Raw genomic sequence first — 17,012 nt, 5'->3', positions numbered from 1 at the left:
AATCTTGTAAATGAGAGTAACATATAGCAATCATGATGTTATGCTCATAATATGTATTCTAACAATCATTAGATGCCAATTGTTCTCATATCAACTCTAACAATAACATGTGTGGTCATAAAAATCTAGGAAATGAGAGGAACATATAGCAATGATGTGGTTATAGACATGCTATGCATTCTAAATTTGTAACAAATGAACAGGCAGTCGTATTCATAAGGTAAAGATGAGATAAGATAGAACAATTACACGACGATAGATTCCACCAGTATAGGCAGCCAATCTGTGCGTCGACCACGTAAACGATGCCATCATGCACTATAGCATCAGACAGAAATGTTGCCTCAACAGGATTGATGATGAGCCATAACCATGTATGGCGACCGGATTCCAGATAGACTAATCGCATGTTGAACAAGGCAATGAGCTTGTAATCCATGTAGTCTTCTGATGGTGTGGGCACTTCGCAGATTACAACTTTCTGCAAACAAAGGTCGAGCCAAAAGCTTGACGCGTCTCGTGCGTAGTAGGCAGGAGTGTCCGGCGGGCCGCGAGGCTCGATGGCAGCGGTATCCAACGATGTAAGGGTGATCTCTCACTGGGTGTAGATATCCACGAGACGCCATGGACTACCGGTGTGGTGGATGAGGACAATCCAGTTGGCCTTCATGCCCGCCCAGTAGTGGCCGCACATGAAGGACAGGTGGACGGGTAGTGGTAGCATGTCGAGGGGCACCACGGCAACCTCCGTAGGATTGTCAAGTCGGTGTCTGGGCCACCTTCGAGGATCGGGCATTAGCAAGCAGGGTGTCTTGAAAAGAGCCGGCCGGTTGCAGACGAGTAGACGGTACAAAGACACCGAGCATGCGGCCAGACGGACGGTGCTGAGTAGGTCCATACGACTACATATCTGCTCCAAGAGAACATCGAGGAGGGAATTCCAATCGCGGCTCTGTGTGTCAGTCGGTTCTGCCATTGGGGTTTTCGGTGCCTGCGAGCCAGCGGGGAAGTGGATTCAGGCGGGCGAGCGAAGAAGCTTCTCCTCGTGTGGCCGAGCAGTGAGCGGGGGGATATGGTACGCGCGAGCTACCAAGGAAGATGGCGCGGGCAGGCGAGCAGTGAGCGGGGGTAAATGGTGTGCGGCCGACGATGGGGAAGAGAGGAGGAAGAAGAAGAGAGGAGGAAGAAGAAAAGATGGCAGTACTGTGTAAGGCTGATTTAGTAACACCAACACGCTGGTTCAACTTATTAATTACGTGTCCCATCTGTTGCAGCGTGTATTGTCACTTCACTGCGAAGACTAGTTGAATAGTTCTCTCTGACCGAGATGGGGAATAATGGATCGTGAGGACTTCCTTTCTACAGTATCCCTATGCCTCTACGCTCACTTCACTCATTTTTCTCCATACCTAGTCACTTGTTGAAATCCGTAGAAAGACAAATACTCCGTATTCGGGAACAGAGGGAGGCTTTTACTCCGTACTATTTGGGAACAGAGGGAGTATCACCATATGGAGGGAACAGAGGAAGCTTGAAATACGAACATGTCAATGGGAGGGAGTAAGCCCCATGCATGCATGCATGCAACATGCAACACTCACACATACACATGGACACACGCAACACTCACGCACCCATGCGGCACACAACACACGATGCAACACACACGCTCACGCTCAAGTGCTCAACCTACTCCCTACGTCCGTGAAAGACTGTACATTTAGAGATTTACACATTGACCAGGGCATAATTAACGCCCAAAAGTAACAGACTTATGTGTGCATGCGACCATTGAGATAAGAAGATTAAATGAAGGCCGTTGCATGCTGTAATTAAGGATAGACATGTAGCCTATACCTACAGCACAAGTTGGTGCGTTAGTCAATCAATATCGATTTAGATTAAAGGCTAAATGCATTGGAAGTGTAGATGTACATCATGTACTACACTCTTTGTTTTATAGCCGATGTACACTCTTTGTTGGAAGACCGAGGGAGGACACGTGCATGCACTCACACACACAGCCAGGGCGGTTCACGCGCAAGGGTTGGACTCATGTTGCGCCTGCGTAAAGTTTTGTTTAACTGATTTCTTTGCTCTGCCAACTGACAGGTGGGACCCAGAAACCAGGTGACAATTTAACCAGTCAACAAAGTGCCATGTTGACTATGTGTCCGGTCAGTAGGGTGCAATACGGTGCTCTACGATGAGCTAGTGATTGTATAATCGCCGCAAAACTATATATAGTGGCCGTAAAGAGCGTATTGTTACATAGGTTGACCGCTAGTGTATTTTTCTCGTTTCAAATTAAGCCATATTAATCGGAAAGGACGCAGTATGGACTACTACTACTACTAGTACTGCTTTGATGTGTCCCGTCAACTCGCTGAACGAGGAGAAGCTTGCTTACTATGCCTCTCCCTCGCACACGCGCGCGGTGGTTCGCAGGACGAGGAGAGGGTTTTGACTACAGTGCCCTCTCCCTCTCCCTTGTCCTCGCCCTCGCGGTGGACGTGTAGCAGTTCAATCGGTGTCAGATTGCCAGAAGCATATTGTATTGTGGTATCATCATTGTTGGACCTTCCGAAGAAGCGAAGAGCCAAGTGCAAGGTTCACACGAGTACGAACTATTGAACCTCCCGAAGAGGCAAAGGGCCAAGCGCAAGGTTTTATAGGAGTTGTCGTCCTAGTAGTAGTGTACTACAACTATAGCGAACGATGCTACTGTATGATGCTGCCACGTCACGTATATCCAAAGCTGTGCCACCTTTTTTTCTCAAAGAGTGTGTTGGAGCCTGTGCAACAACTACACAAGTTGCACGTACACATAACACATTTACTAGTAATAAATTCTAAAGGACAAATGCCAGTATGCCACACAAGTTCATCTCCAATTCATGTGATAAATTTGTGCACGACTAGTCTACATATATTCACAGCGCCACCGTTCACAATTACCGTACTCCACTTACACGTTATAGATGGGCTACATGTCCTCCTCCAGGTTCCAGTCCCAGGTGTTCTTCATGGATGGCACGATCCACATCGGTGGGCAACGGCAATCATTGTCAAAGCTTTCTAGTCCGGTTCCACACGATGGAGACTCATCCAAGCTGAAGCGACATAAATCAGGGATAGCGTGTCCCAGCATGTCGTTCATCTGGCGGTGCACACTGAAGACACAACCATGCTTCATGAACAGCAGGCCTTCCGTGTCGTGCATGGAAGGTGGCATCCGCTTCACAATGGGGTAGCTGTCCCCGATGAAAAGCGACTACTCTCCAAGAGTGTTCCTCGGCTCCCACGTAGCATCACAGGGGTCGAACTCGGCGCCGTTCATCTAGTACACGCAGCATCCCAGATCTGGACACATGGTGACGTATGTAGTCAAGGTCCATGCATAATAATGTTGTGCTCAAATATGGCGGTCAGTAATACTGTGCAGCAAATAGTACTACTCCGGTATGGAGGAAGTAAAATAACCGGCTTATTATATATAGCCACTCTTGGCTACATGGATGAGATAGTAAGACATGGAAAAACAAAAATGGTGGCAGCTAGTGGGTTCAAGTCTTCAAGGGCCTAGCTAGCTATACGCGTCCTCCAAGGTAAAAAGTACTCCTACTAGTACTACAAAGTATACTACTAGTACAACAATGAAAGAGAAGGCGAGAGGGTTAAAAAATGGAATACCTGGGTAGATGGTGACAGTCCGATCGTGGTAGATTGCGTGACCATGTTGCACATCAGTGGTACCATGGTAACGACTGCTAAGATAGTTGATCCCAATATGCCAAAGTCAGCTACAAGGTTCCAGGTTAGACCGAATCACGGATGCAAATGCACATCCAGGATCGACGATCTTATTTTGATCGGGGGATGACTGGTCCCTGCAAAATAATGGAGTACCTTTAGGGATGCAAATGATGGTTTGTGCATTCCGTTTGTAATCTCCCATACCGTAGGATGGCAACCAGATGAAACAAGTCCCCTGGCTTGTCACCGCGAAGATGCGGCCTAGATGGCGCACGGTGTCTTCAAACGTGTAGGTGTACAAATCTGCCGCCGCCAACATGCGCCAGCCTCTGCCGTTACTGCCTCTTGCATTGATGGCAATCCTTATGTCGAACACCGCAATGAGATAGTAATCGTCGTAGCCGCGTCGCTTTGTCGGTGGGTCCGCAATTGCTATCTTCTTCAATCTCATGTAGGCATCATCATACGTATTCAAGCCCAGCCAGTCCGGAAGGCCGATCCCAATGGTGGAGAAGGGTTCTACCGGAACGGCCGCACTGCTATGGATGTTGTGCAAAATGATGGTGGTATCTGGCCGGAGGTATGCAAGCCAATCTTCGTTGGCACCGACCCAGACCTATATATATAAGACGGTGGACAGCGGAGAAATTACGGGATGGAAATGGAATAACTAAGTACTACATGATCAAACTCCATTACTGACCTGCTCATCGGACAAAATCCGACTACCTCTCAACGTCGGCAACTCTAGCAGAGTTAACGTGCAACCATGGACAGGGAGCGGTGGACTGTTTGAAGGATTGTCCCATAGAAGAACCTTCTCCTCGAGGATGCATGGAAGACCAACAAGCATGGCCTGTTTAAGCAGCGTCTTGAAAAAGTTGGTGCAGGAAGCACCGAGTCTTGCGGCGATGACGACGTCGGAGCGGCGTGCGATTTCTCCCACATGATCGTCGTCCAAGGTCTCCCAGCCCCGACGAGGAGGAGAACCGCCTGGTGAATCCATGGGAACAACGACGAATTGCCTTCTCTTCGGGGGGAGGGGAACTGGCGAGGAGGAGATACGAGCGTAGTAACCGCAGGGCCTCGTCCCTTCTAACTGTAGATCGTTCCTCAGCGAAGGGGTCAGGCTATTATTTACCACTAGTACTCCCTCCGATTCGTTTTACTCTGCGCATAAGAGTAGACCCGGATACCAAGGCAGGGGCTCGCTGCATGCTTTCTGGACGGAAATACCCCTGGCGCATGGATGGGAGGAGCTAGCAGCTATAAATGCCCCATGCAGCCCATTGGCTGTCCGCCCGCATTCTCCTCTCTCTGCATGCTACATGGATGTCTCCCTCTCTCTCACATGACTGCATGCGGTGGCGCTGGCCTATGAGAAGCTCGCGTGGAGATAGCAATCTTCTCTCCATAAGAGATTTTTTTGAAAGAAAGGGATTATGGAACGTTATGGGATTGCATTATACTGTAAATAATAGCACTAGTAAGAAAATTTTGGCACTAGGTAGTAGTTTTTGGCGTGGATTAAGAAATTTTGGGTATGTTTTTGCCATTTTTTGTACACGCCAACTAGTGCCAAAAAACGTCTTACATTATGTGACGGAGGAGTACGTACTCGTACTGTAGCAGTACTAGTACTACTTTTCTCAACTAGTAGTGCGATGTACTGTACTTCTAGTCTAGTCTAGTATAGTGCACCAATTTTGAACTCTTGAATCTCAGGGCCAAGGAGCTACAGTTGGAAGTGGAGGGTACTACTGTTCTCTAGAACCATCGCTGTACTATCAATGCAGGGGAAGTACACCTGCGTAGTGGCCTAGTGGGTACTCTCGGTGCTCTATTCAGCCGCTCCTCTCACGTAGCTGTCCTACTCAGGTGCTCCTCTCACGCACACACTAGCAGCCTGTTTATCAGCGACGGTTACTGTGGGGGCAGAACATTTGAGTTATTTGATACAGCGAGACTAGGCTTTTCGCTTCCATTTGTGGAGGTGTAATGGATCTCGTCGAACTTTGTTAGTAGTTCCTTCTTTATGAATGAGATGAAGCAAAGCTTTTGCCTCCGTTTAAAAAAACACGTCAAGAGGAATTTCTTTTATAGTAGAGCCGATAATGGAGTGAAGTCCATGCGTGCAACGCCACAAGCTACAGAGTAGTAGTACTTCCTCCATCTAGGTGTGTAAGTCATCTTACGTTGTGCATCGCGACCAACGCGGAGAGGAAAACGAGAAAACTTAATGTCTTTTTGCTAATTAATAGCATTGCATGCAATGAACTAACCACTGCATGTTATGTTTAGTAGTCTCAAGTCATTGAAAGCATGCACAACCCACATATCTTATTGGTTGATATGCCACAAAACAAAAAACGAGAAGGGAGTTAATGTACAGTGCCTAAGTGTTTTGGGATTATTTGGTTATCGTAAGGTGACTTACACACCTAGACGGAGGGAGTAGAGCACTTTACGTACAGAGCCATATTGCATAGTTCCCAATGCCTCGCCAGGCTTTTCCGGCTCCTCGGGCTTAATTGGGAGGTGCTAGTTTAAATATGCTACTAGCTGATGAGGAAGCTGCAAGCGAGGTGCGGCTAGGGCGAGCATGCGAGCCACGCGATGCTGGGAAGGAAAACCCATTCACGTGGCTAGGCTATCCAGTGCACCTAGATTGTGGGGCCACACGTCCGTTTGACTTCAAAACTCAAACTACCCGTGTAAAATATTGGCTCGCAACGAAGTGTAGTAGTATTATTCTTTTAAAAAGGCCGTCATGCATTCGGCCAGGATCGAACCCACAAAACGAGGTATACACTCCCGCGACCACTAGTAGTACTCATTGGAGTACAACGCAACCTAGAATCGCCTTTTGTCGCTAGTAGTACGTACATTGTTCCTTACAAGAAATCCCTATCATCTGCTGCTGGCTATAAGCCAGTGCCATGTCATCTACAGCCCATCTTATAGCCAACATGTACAATAATAGATCAAAAGAGTGTACTACTTTTTTATTATGTGGCCCACTTCTCATTCTCACAAAGTGCCTAGGAGCACGTGCTAGAGCTGGCTCTTCACGAAGAGCCCGCTTACCTTCTCTCTCCTCTTCTCTTTCCTCCAATTAAGCAGAAATATACTAGTTTATTTCTTATAGCCCGCTGACTCAGCTCTATTGTACTTGCTCTAATAATGCAAGAAACCACTAAAATGCCAAGAAACTACTACCACTTGCATACGTGGCAGACTTAAGATAAGACTACCTTATCAACCATTGTACATGCTCTTACCAACAAAAATCCTCGAGTGCCTCCTACCTCCGGCCCGTCCACCTAGTCATCCTCGGCCATGGGACACAGCTACCGCCGCTGGCAGAAGGAGAGGTCAAAACCGCCGACGGTGCGGAGCCCATGTTGCGGCAGCCCGGATGCCAGCTCCGTCCGGCGCTCGCGGCCGCTAGATAGTCAAGATAGCTCCGTCCAGCTGCTTGTCTGCAAGGTTTGCTAGCTAGATTGGCATGGCAGCACGGCGGCTTGCTCGCGTGCGCCGTGCTAAGACCAGCCATCTGGCTCGAGCGAAGGCCAGCGTGGCGGCTTGCTCGCTCGTGAGTCACGCTCGGGCCAGCCTGCCAACCCGTGCGGAGGCTAGCGCGGCGTCCGGCCCATCCGGCGGAGCGGCGGCCAACTCGCTCATCACCGGTGCCACCGACAAACACGCATCAGTACTGTTTGAAGTAATGTTCAGGAAAAATAATGATTTGAGGGGGAATAACAGGATAGAAGGTCAGATGTGGGTCCCTCGTGTCAACGGTCAAACAAAATGTGTTGGTTTAAGCTACCTCGTCAGCACAGACGTGTGGGCCAACCCTGTCATAAATGGGTTTAAACGAACCTAAACGGTAGGAGTACTAGGTAGTTTTTGGCGTGGATTAAGAAATTTTGGGTATGTTTTTGCTATTTTTGTACAATAGATTCTTCCTAGGGCTGGTTGAAAGTGGTAGTTTTTTGTTAAATACTCTACATATTGTAAGTAGGAGTGAAAGTTAAGCTTTGGAAGCCAATAAGCAAGGCTAGTTACGTAGTGCATATGTGTACATGATTGAAAGTAAATATCAACCATGAGTGACTAATATCTTGATGGAAAACTCGAAACTATGGAATACTAGGAAAAAAATGCATGGTTGGAAATACTAGCAATGTTCATGTCCATTGCAATGGATCATAATTAGAATAATACTTATTCACAAACTTGGTACAAAACACTCTAATTTTGATATACATATGTCACTAGAGATATATTATGTTTCAATTAGAATATATTCCTTGGGCTGTTTTGGTGAGGTCAGGGAGGGATGTGGTTGGTTTTAAGATACTAATTATGGGTTTTTTCTGCAAATTGGTAGACAAGTGGGATGTTGGTGAGAAAAGGCAACAACTTACCTCACAATCATTAGATGTGGATCTAATGGTCAAAAATGACGGATGGCAGACACACCAGCATCACCAACTTAGTCTTGTGTAGGAGTACTAGCAAGATCCGTGCATTGCACGGAATATCAAGATGCATTTTTTTATAAAACACTTGTTGTGATTGACCCTTGAGGGAGTAATACCATGTGTAAAAACTAATGATATCTCGAGAAATATGAGATAAGGCGAAGAGGAGTGGGGTGTGGTGGTGGTTGGTGGTCGGACTGAGCGGAGGCATGGGGATTGACGATGCTGGCAGCAGCCACCAGGCAAGTTTGTTCCAGAGGCTTCCTTTCTTAATTGCTCAACAATGAGGTTTGTTGGAGATAAGGATGAATGAGGGAAGGCCTTGTCTGCAAATGTGGAGAGGGGTGCGGGTATCTTTTAGTTTAATTTCCATACGTCAGATATAGATCGGACGGTCTATATTGCAAGATGGCACACGTACCATCATCACCAACTCGGTTTTTTATAAGAGAAGAAATATAAGTATGGAGATACAAATGTATTATCGATACTTGCTTCCGTAAACTAGCATCTACATTCTATTCAACGCCTCAGCATGTGGGGCCTTAGCACAATGACTTCTTGACTGTGTAAAACAAAGATTTTCCCGTCGCCAACAAGGAGGGGGTGACGGCGGCGCGCTTTTTGGCTTGCTCTAGTCCTAGTAGTCATACTAGGTGGTCTAAGCACGTGTAGATTTATTCTTTTTCACGTCTCGTGTTTGCCGTACTGCCACGACTGTTGATGAATAGACGGTAAGTTATTCACGGGGAAACCCTTGTTGAGCGTGTTTGCGAGAGAGAGAGAGAGACAGTGTGCGTGTGTGATATGTTAGAGACTGAGGCAATGATAACATATTCTTTGTGTCTATGTGTGTGGAGGATAGAGAGAGACATGTACATGGGGCTTTGTGTTGTGTAACGTGGAGACACATATACATAATTAGAGAGTGAGTGTGTGAGATACACATGCGGACATGAGGAGAGATGAGGATCCAGATAAATGGGTGTTTGTGCGTGTCTGTGTGTGTTTGTGCACACGTTTGTGTGTGAGAGGGAGAGAGTGTATGTGGAGTGGAGAGACCACTAATGATGTAAACCTAGTATAAGGGAAGGGGGAATGGTGTGACATGTGTAGTAGCGAGATAGCACGGGTGCGGGTGGGGGGAGCAGACTATTTGGAAGAGACATCGAGTGTGTGTGTGGGAGAGGGGTGTGAGAGCGAGAAAAAGAGAGAGCTAGAGACGGAGAGAGAGAGAGAGGAAGAGAGGGGGTGAGAGGGGTCGTTTGTGTCCATAAATGGCGTATAGATAGGGAGACAATGTTGACATTGTCCGAAATTGGCCTATGAACGGAGACGCAAGGGAAGCGAGTCATCATGTGTGTGATAGGGACTTCATTAGATATCTAGAATAGATGGTGTAGAGAACAATGTGCGAAATCGAGAACGATTATACATTAGGGAGCTATGCAAAGAGTCACGACATATATGTATACAGGGAAGGAGCTAGGGCGGGTCCGCATGTGGGAGAGATAGAAAGAGGAGAGTGGTGCACAAGGAGACAAAGTGTGCTTGTTTGCAGTGGGGGTGGTGTGTGAGGTGAGTGCACGAGAACCACATAACTAGGGAGATAGACGTTTGGGGGCGATGTTTTGTGTGTATGGGAAATATACACTCTACATAGTGCGTGTGCTTGGGTAAGAGAGATAGCGGGAGACCTAGAGAGTGAGGGAAGAGATGTGTGCATGCCCGAGAGACAAAGTGATAGAGACCTATGTTGGGGTCTGGACTTTACAAGAGAGAGGGGTTTTAATGTGCTCGTGTGTTGGTGTTTGGGGGAGAGAACGACTTCTCTATGTGTGTGTGTGTGGTGGGGCCGGGGGGTGGGGGGGGGTTGACCTAAGATAAAGAGTGAGGTGTCTATATTTGAGGGACTTTAACATAATTGAGATATTGTGCACTCATGGTTGATCAATTTGTTTCACAGTTTGTACTATGAGATAACGATACTTTTGAACATGCATGATATACCTTGATGTACCAGAATTACAAACCTAAGATTGGAATTTTGGAATTCGACTCCATCATTAGCTTTTGTAATTCATTTAAACAGAGGTACATTTTTTAAGACGGGATTTCGTGATTTCAAATTCATATATCAAACCTAAAGATATACACATACGGGCATGTTCAAACTTTATAATCATCCACTTTATTCATACACATACACATTTTTGCTTTTGTCATCATATTTAGGATAAACACATTTGGAATTTCATTTGAATTGGACCGTATGATGGTATTTTCTTGTAGTAGCTCAATGGTCCATATTTGAATTGAATGGACAATCTAAGTTTCGAGTTGGAGACATTGATTTTCAAAACTTGCACATTTTTTTTGCGTGCAAAACAAACAAATTGTCGTCCAAGATATCATAGTCAGCCGTACGAGAGTAGAATACTTATTATTTTAGGCGCCAAAAGCTTTCAAACTTCCCGCTCACATCGAAATTTCACGCGCCCGAAAGTTTAGCCCTGCAATATTCCTGTTTTACCCCTCCACATGAATGGAAAAGGGCTGCTTTGGTAACTCCATTGTTTTCCCCTCTTTGCCCCCAACATTCTTCCCCAGAGCCCCTCCCCTTCCCCTCCTCGACCCCCCAATCACGACAAGCCATCGAATTTAGTCCTCCGCCGCAGCAGTGGACCGCACACCCCGCCGGATCTACCTTCCGCACCTTGGAACCCCCAACTGCCAACTCACCACTTCATCGAAGCCGCTTCAGCGACTGGCTTGTCCACCGCTCCAGATCTCCTTGACCGCCATCATGGTCCACCGCACCGGATCTGCTTAACCGGTGCCCTCGTCCACCACAGTGTAGGCCCTTCACTGACTCCCTCGTCCGCCCCTTCGCTGGCCCTTCATACAAGCCCTGTCCGCCGCAACAGATCCACCTCACCGAAAGCACTGTACAACGCACCCGCCGAAGCCTTCGTCCACAGCACTGGACCCGCTCCACGGATGCCATATTCAACTCCACCGGCCCTGCTTTACCGACGCCGCAGCCTCATCATGTTATTTCGATTTGTACTCCTTCGGTTTTTCTCTTTATCATGCAACTGTTCACTTACCACAGATGATCTTTCTTGTATGTCGACATGCACCGCAACCGTAGCACCGGAGCCGCTTCAGCGACGGCGACAGCCGGCCCAAACTCAACCGCAACACGAGCACCATCGACTATCCTTAGCTATCAAGTATGACAACGATACCCATACGCCGCTGAGAATCAGGTACTATTATCCGACGGTCGACGCCTACGTTCACTTTCCTAGCATAAGCACCACACCTTTGAATTTCTTGAGGGCATCATTCAGTTTTTCATGAGACGCGTTATTCTGCTTGCACCTGTAGGGCCATACTTCTGGCAGTGAACATGTTACATGTGCTAAATTACATACCAGTGCACATATAGTTAATATGCTTTAGTTTTGTTCTGATGCCACCTGTTGGTTCCATCAGACTGCTTAATGTTCTCTATGCTTAATTACACATCAGCAAACTAGCATGTGGTTTTGTTGCTTTTTGTTTGTTTTACCCTACATTTTTTGATGCTAGCTATTACATCACTGCTCCGAACCTCTGTTCATTACTTGTTTGTGTGTTCTTGATCTTCCCAAGTTGCATGACTAATTTGATGCTTCTATTAATTATGGAGGTGCCAACCCCATCAAGCAAAATATTTGTTCTTTTGGGGCTGGCACGTCGAACAAGCATAAAAATAGAGGGAAGCAGATATATTGTCGTGTATGCACACACCCTTCTTTCATTAGTTTAGATGAACCATTGATGATCAATTCGGACGAGTGCATGCGATTAAAATTAATTTTACCTAAATAGATGGTGCAGAATAAACTACAACAACTAGATTTGCAACCACGGGATGCCGACGATATCTTCAAAGAACATTGCAATAGCAGCTAGGCTTCACAACAACATATGGTAAGCCAGTGTGTTTTAGTACATGTGAAATGTAATGCGAGTGGGCTGCTTTCTTGGCTTGTGCCCTCAACGTGTAATCCTACCGAATTACAAATAGTTCAGTTGTCTGCTTTGCTGTATTGCTTGATTCGAATGCTTATTTGTTGTTACGCTATACCTGAGTTGGCCAATATGACAGCAGTGCCTGCTGTACTATTGTAAAGAAATGCATGCCTATTTCATTTGAGTCCTTAACTTTTCCTCTCAACTTCATCACAAGACTGTCTTCGTAGTTTATATGAGGCCACACTGTTAAGTGCTTTCTCAGATTATTTCAACTGCTTAGATGCCTTGGCAACTTAAATATAGCGGTTGTACACTCCCTTTCAACTAGGGATGTCAACTGGGTCCCATTTAATCCTGATTCAAGTCCACTAGTGGTATGATAGTTCAAAAGAGTTTTTTTTGAGGAAAATGAACTAGGGAGGTAGCAAAAACTAACTAGATGGGACTGGCGGATGTCGTTTATTTGCCACTTACATCCCTAGTTTCATCTTACCATTTTAATTTCTTTTTGGTTGATGCTGCTTCGAACCATTTAAATATAGTTTGCCATGCTCGGCAATAATTCGTCCGTCGTTTACCATGTAAGCTTACTGCCTGGATCATATGATAACTATCTCTTACTGATGTCCAGCGGAAACCTTTCAGGATGCCGTTCACACTAGGACACAATGTACAACCCCAGAATCTATTTGTGGAAGCAGTGCGCCATCCATGTTACCAGATGGTAGTAGTTCAGAGGCAACACCGCCGGAGAGCAGTCTGAGCACAGATATTATAGTGCTTGAGGATCTACTAGAGGCAGAAAGAGATGGTGTGGCTGCCATGAATGAGGTAATCTTTATATTGAGGCTGGAAATTATGAATTAGCGGCACGCATTATGCAAGCAACCCAAGAATTGGAGGAAGAATGTTGCATTTGAAGACGGAGGAGGTCCTGCTATTTCTGCTATCTGAAGCCCAAGGTAATCCCGGTTCTTCTTTAGATACCGGTTGAAATTGTCATTAGATTATTGTACTTGCATGTTGTGTCATGTCTCTGAATGGATTATGTTGCAAGACCCCCTATGTTGTCCATGTGTTGTAATGATCCGAATTTTTTAGGCGAGGTAATCCTTAGTACTTGTATGATTGACATAAGGTGAACTGTTTTTCGTGTGAGCATATTGTATTGGATGAAATAACTGTTTGACTCAGAGTGTATCCAACCTACTGAATTCGAAGATCACGGCATTTCTAAATCATAATCATATATAAAGGTGGAATAAATCTTTGTTGTGGTTTTGAAGAAATAAATAACAAAACGTATAATTATCTGTGGATATTCGTAATCAAATACAAATTGGATTTGAATTTAGTTTGCCAGGTCCCAGGGCAAATGTGAATGCTAATTCTCCCAAGTTTTGAACGAAGCGGCTAAACACCCACTATAATTTGTGGGCTGCCTGAAGCAAGTGTTTGTGAGATGGAAATTACTGTCTACCCCTAACTCTTGACATCCTTATCGACTGGATTTACACTACTATCGATAGGGGTAGACTAGTAACTTCAATCAGACATGACACGACGGCCTCTGAGCCCATTCAGACACGATGGGTGCCAAACGTGGGCGGCAAAACACATTTGATTCAAGCTCGTCCGAAAGATATGTGTCTCTTCCTCCATTTCCCCATTCATACATGGTGGGCGGCAAAACAAACTCTCCTCGTCCGAAATCGATGTAGGCTAATATTTTAAATAGGGGAAGATGTGTAACTTCCATCAGACGTGACACAACCGCCCTACCTGTCAGCCCTGTTCATACACCGTGGGCGCCAACCGTGGGCGGCAAAACACCCTCTCCTCGCCTGAAATAGTTACCGGCAAATATTTGGGAGATGCGAGATTACCGTCCTATCCCCAACCAACGCGATGTCCAAAATTTTAAACGGGGGATAAGTTCGTAACTTTCCCCCATTTCGGAGAAGCGCGTCCCAAAGTTTGAGATCCCCCTCCCCTCCATTTCCCCATTCATACACCGTCGGCGGCACGACAACCTCCACACTGCGGCCAGCCTCCTCCGTCCGCCACCCCATCCTCCACCTTGTCGGAGCCGCTACCCCTACCCCGTCGTCCACTGCAAGAGATGGATGTCTCTCATCCACGGCGCTGGACCAGGATCCTTTAATCGCCTCCTCTCGCCTCATCGGCGCCGTCGTCCACCTTGCCATTGCCGCTCCTACGACCGCCTCGTCCACGGCAACAGGATATATCCCCCGGCCCGGTCGTCTGCCGTCTAAAGTCTTCTTCCCCACCGCCAACAGCCATCGCACCCGCAAAACCCTCAACGTATCAGCATAGGCCTACACGGCGTCGCAAGAGAGGTGGTACTCTTCCATATGTGCTTAAGTTATTGATCTCACCCGGAAAATAGATCGTAATTTGTTTACTGTACTTTTCTTGTCCATACCAAATCGTAGTGGCTAGTTGAAAGCAAACATTGGTTGCGAAGTAGCTTTGTCCGGTTTGCCCCTTCAGATCCGCCATGGCATGGGCACTATACTCGTAAAGCTTATGGTTTCCCCCCTTTATATTCACTACCATCATCGTAGGTGCTTCATGTCGTGCTAGCACTGCTCCTCAAGACCTCAACCCAAAGCTTACGTGTTGAAATACGAATCTGATATGATGCTCATATTACTAAAACATAGAACATTTAATTGGTCACCTAATGTTCCTATATTCGTTTCGAAGAGCATGTGCGCCACCCACTGGTCCAGCTAGTTCCACTTTCCTGATTTTTCTCTTGATGCTAAGGGTTTTCCCCTTTTATCTACTCCCTCCGTTTGGAATTACTTGTCTCGGAAATGGATGTATCTAGAACTAAAATATGTCTAGATACATCCATTTCCGCGACAAGTAATTCCGAACGGAGGGAGTACTCTACTATGATCTGTGTAGGTGCTTTCTGTCGTACTAGCATTACTCCACCCTTCAAGCTAAACAACACAAAACTCATAATTCGAAAGCTTAGTTGTTCAAATATGATTGTGATATGATGCTGATATTAGTTAACCGACACATTTAATTGGTTAGCTAAAGGTCCCACTTGAGTTTCCAAATGCATGTCGCGACATATAGAGAGACAGCATAATTGCATTTCTTGGTCACTTATTGACCGTACTTTCTTGTCCATACCGAATCTTGGTTGTTATTTCAAAGCAAACATCGGTTGCTAACTACCCTTTGCGCGGTTTGCAGCTTCAGATCTGCCACCCCACTGCCACGGTCAACACTGTACTCATCATGCTTATGTTTTCCCCATTTTATGATGACCACAATCAGCCTACGTGGTTCGTGTCATAATAGCACTGCTCCACCCATCGAGCTAAACAAGCTTAGTTGTACAAATTCATATATGATATTATTGCTGATATTAGTAAAACTGAGAGATGTTTAATTGGTTAGCTACATGTTCCTACTTTAGTTTCGAAATGCATGTGAGCCACATATGGAGAGACCGGAAAGAATAGTATTTCTCTGTGCGCTCTGGTTCATCATGGGTGGCCAACCGACATTGTATTGAAAGACTTGTAATATCTTCAATCTGCTTGCTCTTCTGCTCTTCTTTAAGATGATACTCTTCTCTTGCGGTCGACTGGTCAGGTCGAGTTGTTCTCCCTTAGTATATTTTGAATCTGTCAAGTCAGGCCGACTTGTTCTTCTTTACTATATGTTGAAGCTATCATCTACGAAGTGTCGTCACTTCTGGAGCTCTCATATTTTGAGCAGTAGGCCACATTATATTAATGCACTCAACAAATTACAGCATGCATGGCATCTTTTAAAAGAATTGCAGAGATAGCACAAAGGGGTTTACAGGGAGGCATTATTGGATTAGAATCACTTCTGCATTACAAAGAAAATCTCACTTGTTTTTATGTTTTCATGCATGTTAGATATTGAACATTATCAAAATGAATATGAGAACGGGCGCACGAGAGGAATATTGCGGAATGATCCACTGGCTAACAAACTTGGCATGGTGGAGGATGGCCTATCTTATTCACCCATCAAGGTGCTTTCTCTAACTTTGCAAAGTTGTATTGGTCGCACATATTTTGTATCTGACCTCTTGCATTACTTCTACTTTGTTACACCATCTACTTATTTTAAGCATCATATATGAGTATATGCCATACCTATCCATTTTCTGTACCTATTCCATGTGTCGTCACACTATGTTTTTCCAGTCAAATGTTGTTCTTTTGTAATAGATGTCCAAAACGAAGAGGGTGAGTGTAGATCCTCAAGGAGTACAAACTAGGTATTTGGAAAAGGTAGTGATACCTGTTAAATCCGATAGATCAACAGCCACAGAAAACACAGGCCCAACTGTACCACACTTTACCCCTACTCCAGTGGCCAAACCCATATTAGAATTGCTGGGAGCCTAGCGTCAGGTACTGCCTATGATATCAATTCAAAATTTGAACTCCTAAATTTCTGTTTGTGCCTTACCTTCTCTCTTGTATGAAAACTAATTTCAGATGAATCTCCTTGCTCAAAGGATCATACGATCTCAAAACAATAATGGGCTCTGCATTGCTCTTGTCAGTACCTCTCTCCCTTTTGCCTTGTAACACTGTACTTAATTAATTGCTATTTGATTATGTATCATCAGTCTGCACCTGAGCTTCATTATCCTCTGTTTCTTCCAATATTATTTGATCTATATTTACTCTTTGCAAAATGTAGAATAATGGC

The sequence above is a fragment of the Triticum aestivum genome, chromosome 2A, assembly GCF_018294505.1.
Source record: "Triticum aestivum cultivar Chinese Spring chromosome 2A, IWGSC CS RefSeq v2.1, whole genome shotgun sequence".
Classification (NCBI taxonomy): domain Eukaryota; kingdom Viridiplantae; phylum Streptophyta; class Magnoliopsida; order Poales; family Poaceae; genus Triticum; species Triticum aestivum.
This window is presented reverse-complemented; position numbering follows the sequence as displayed.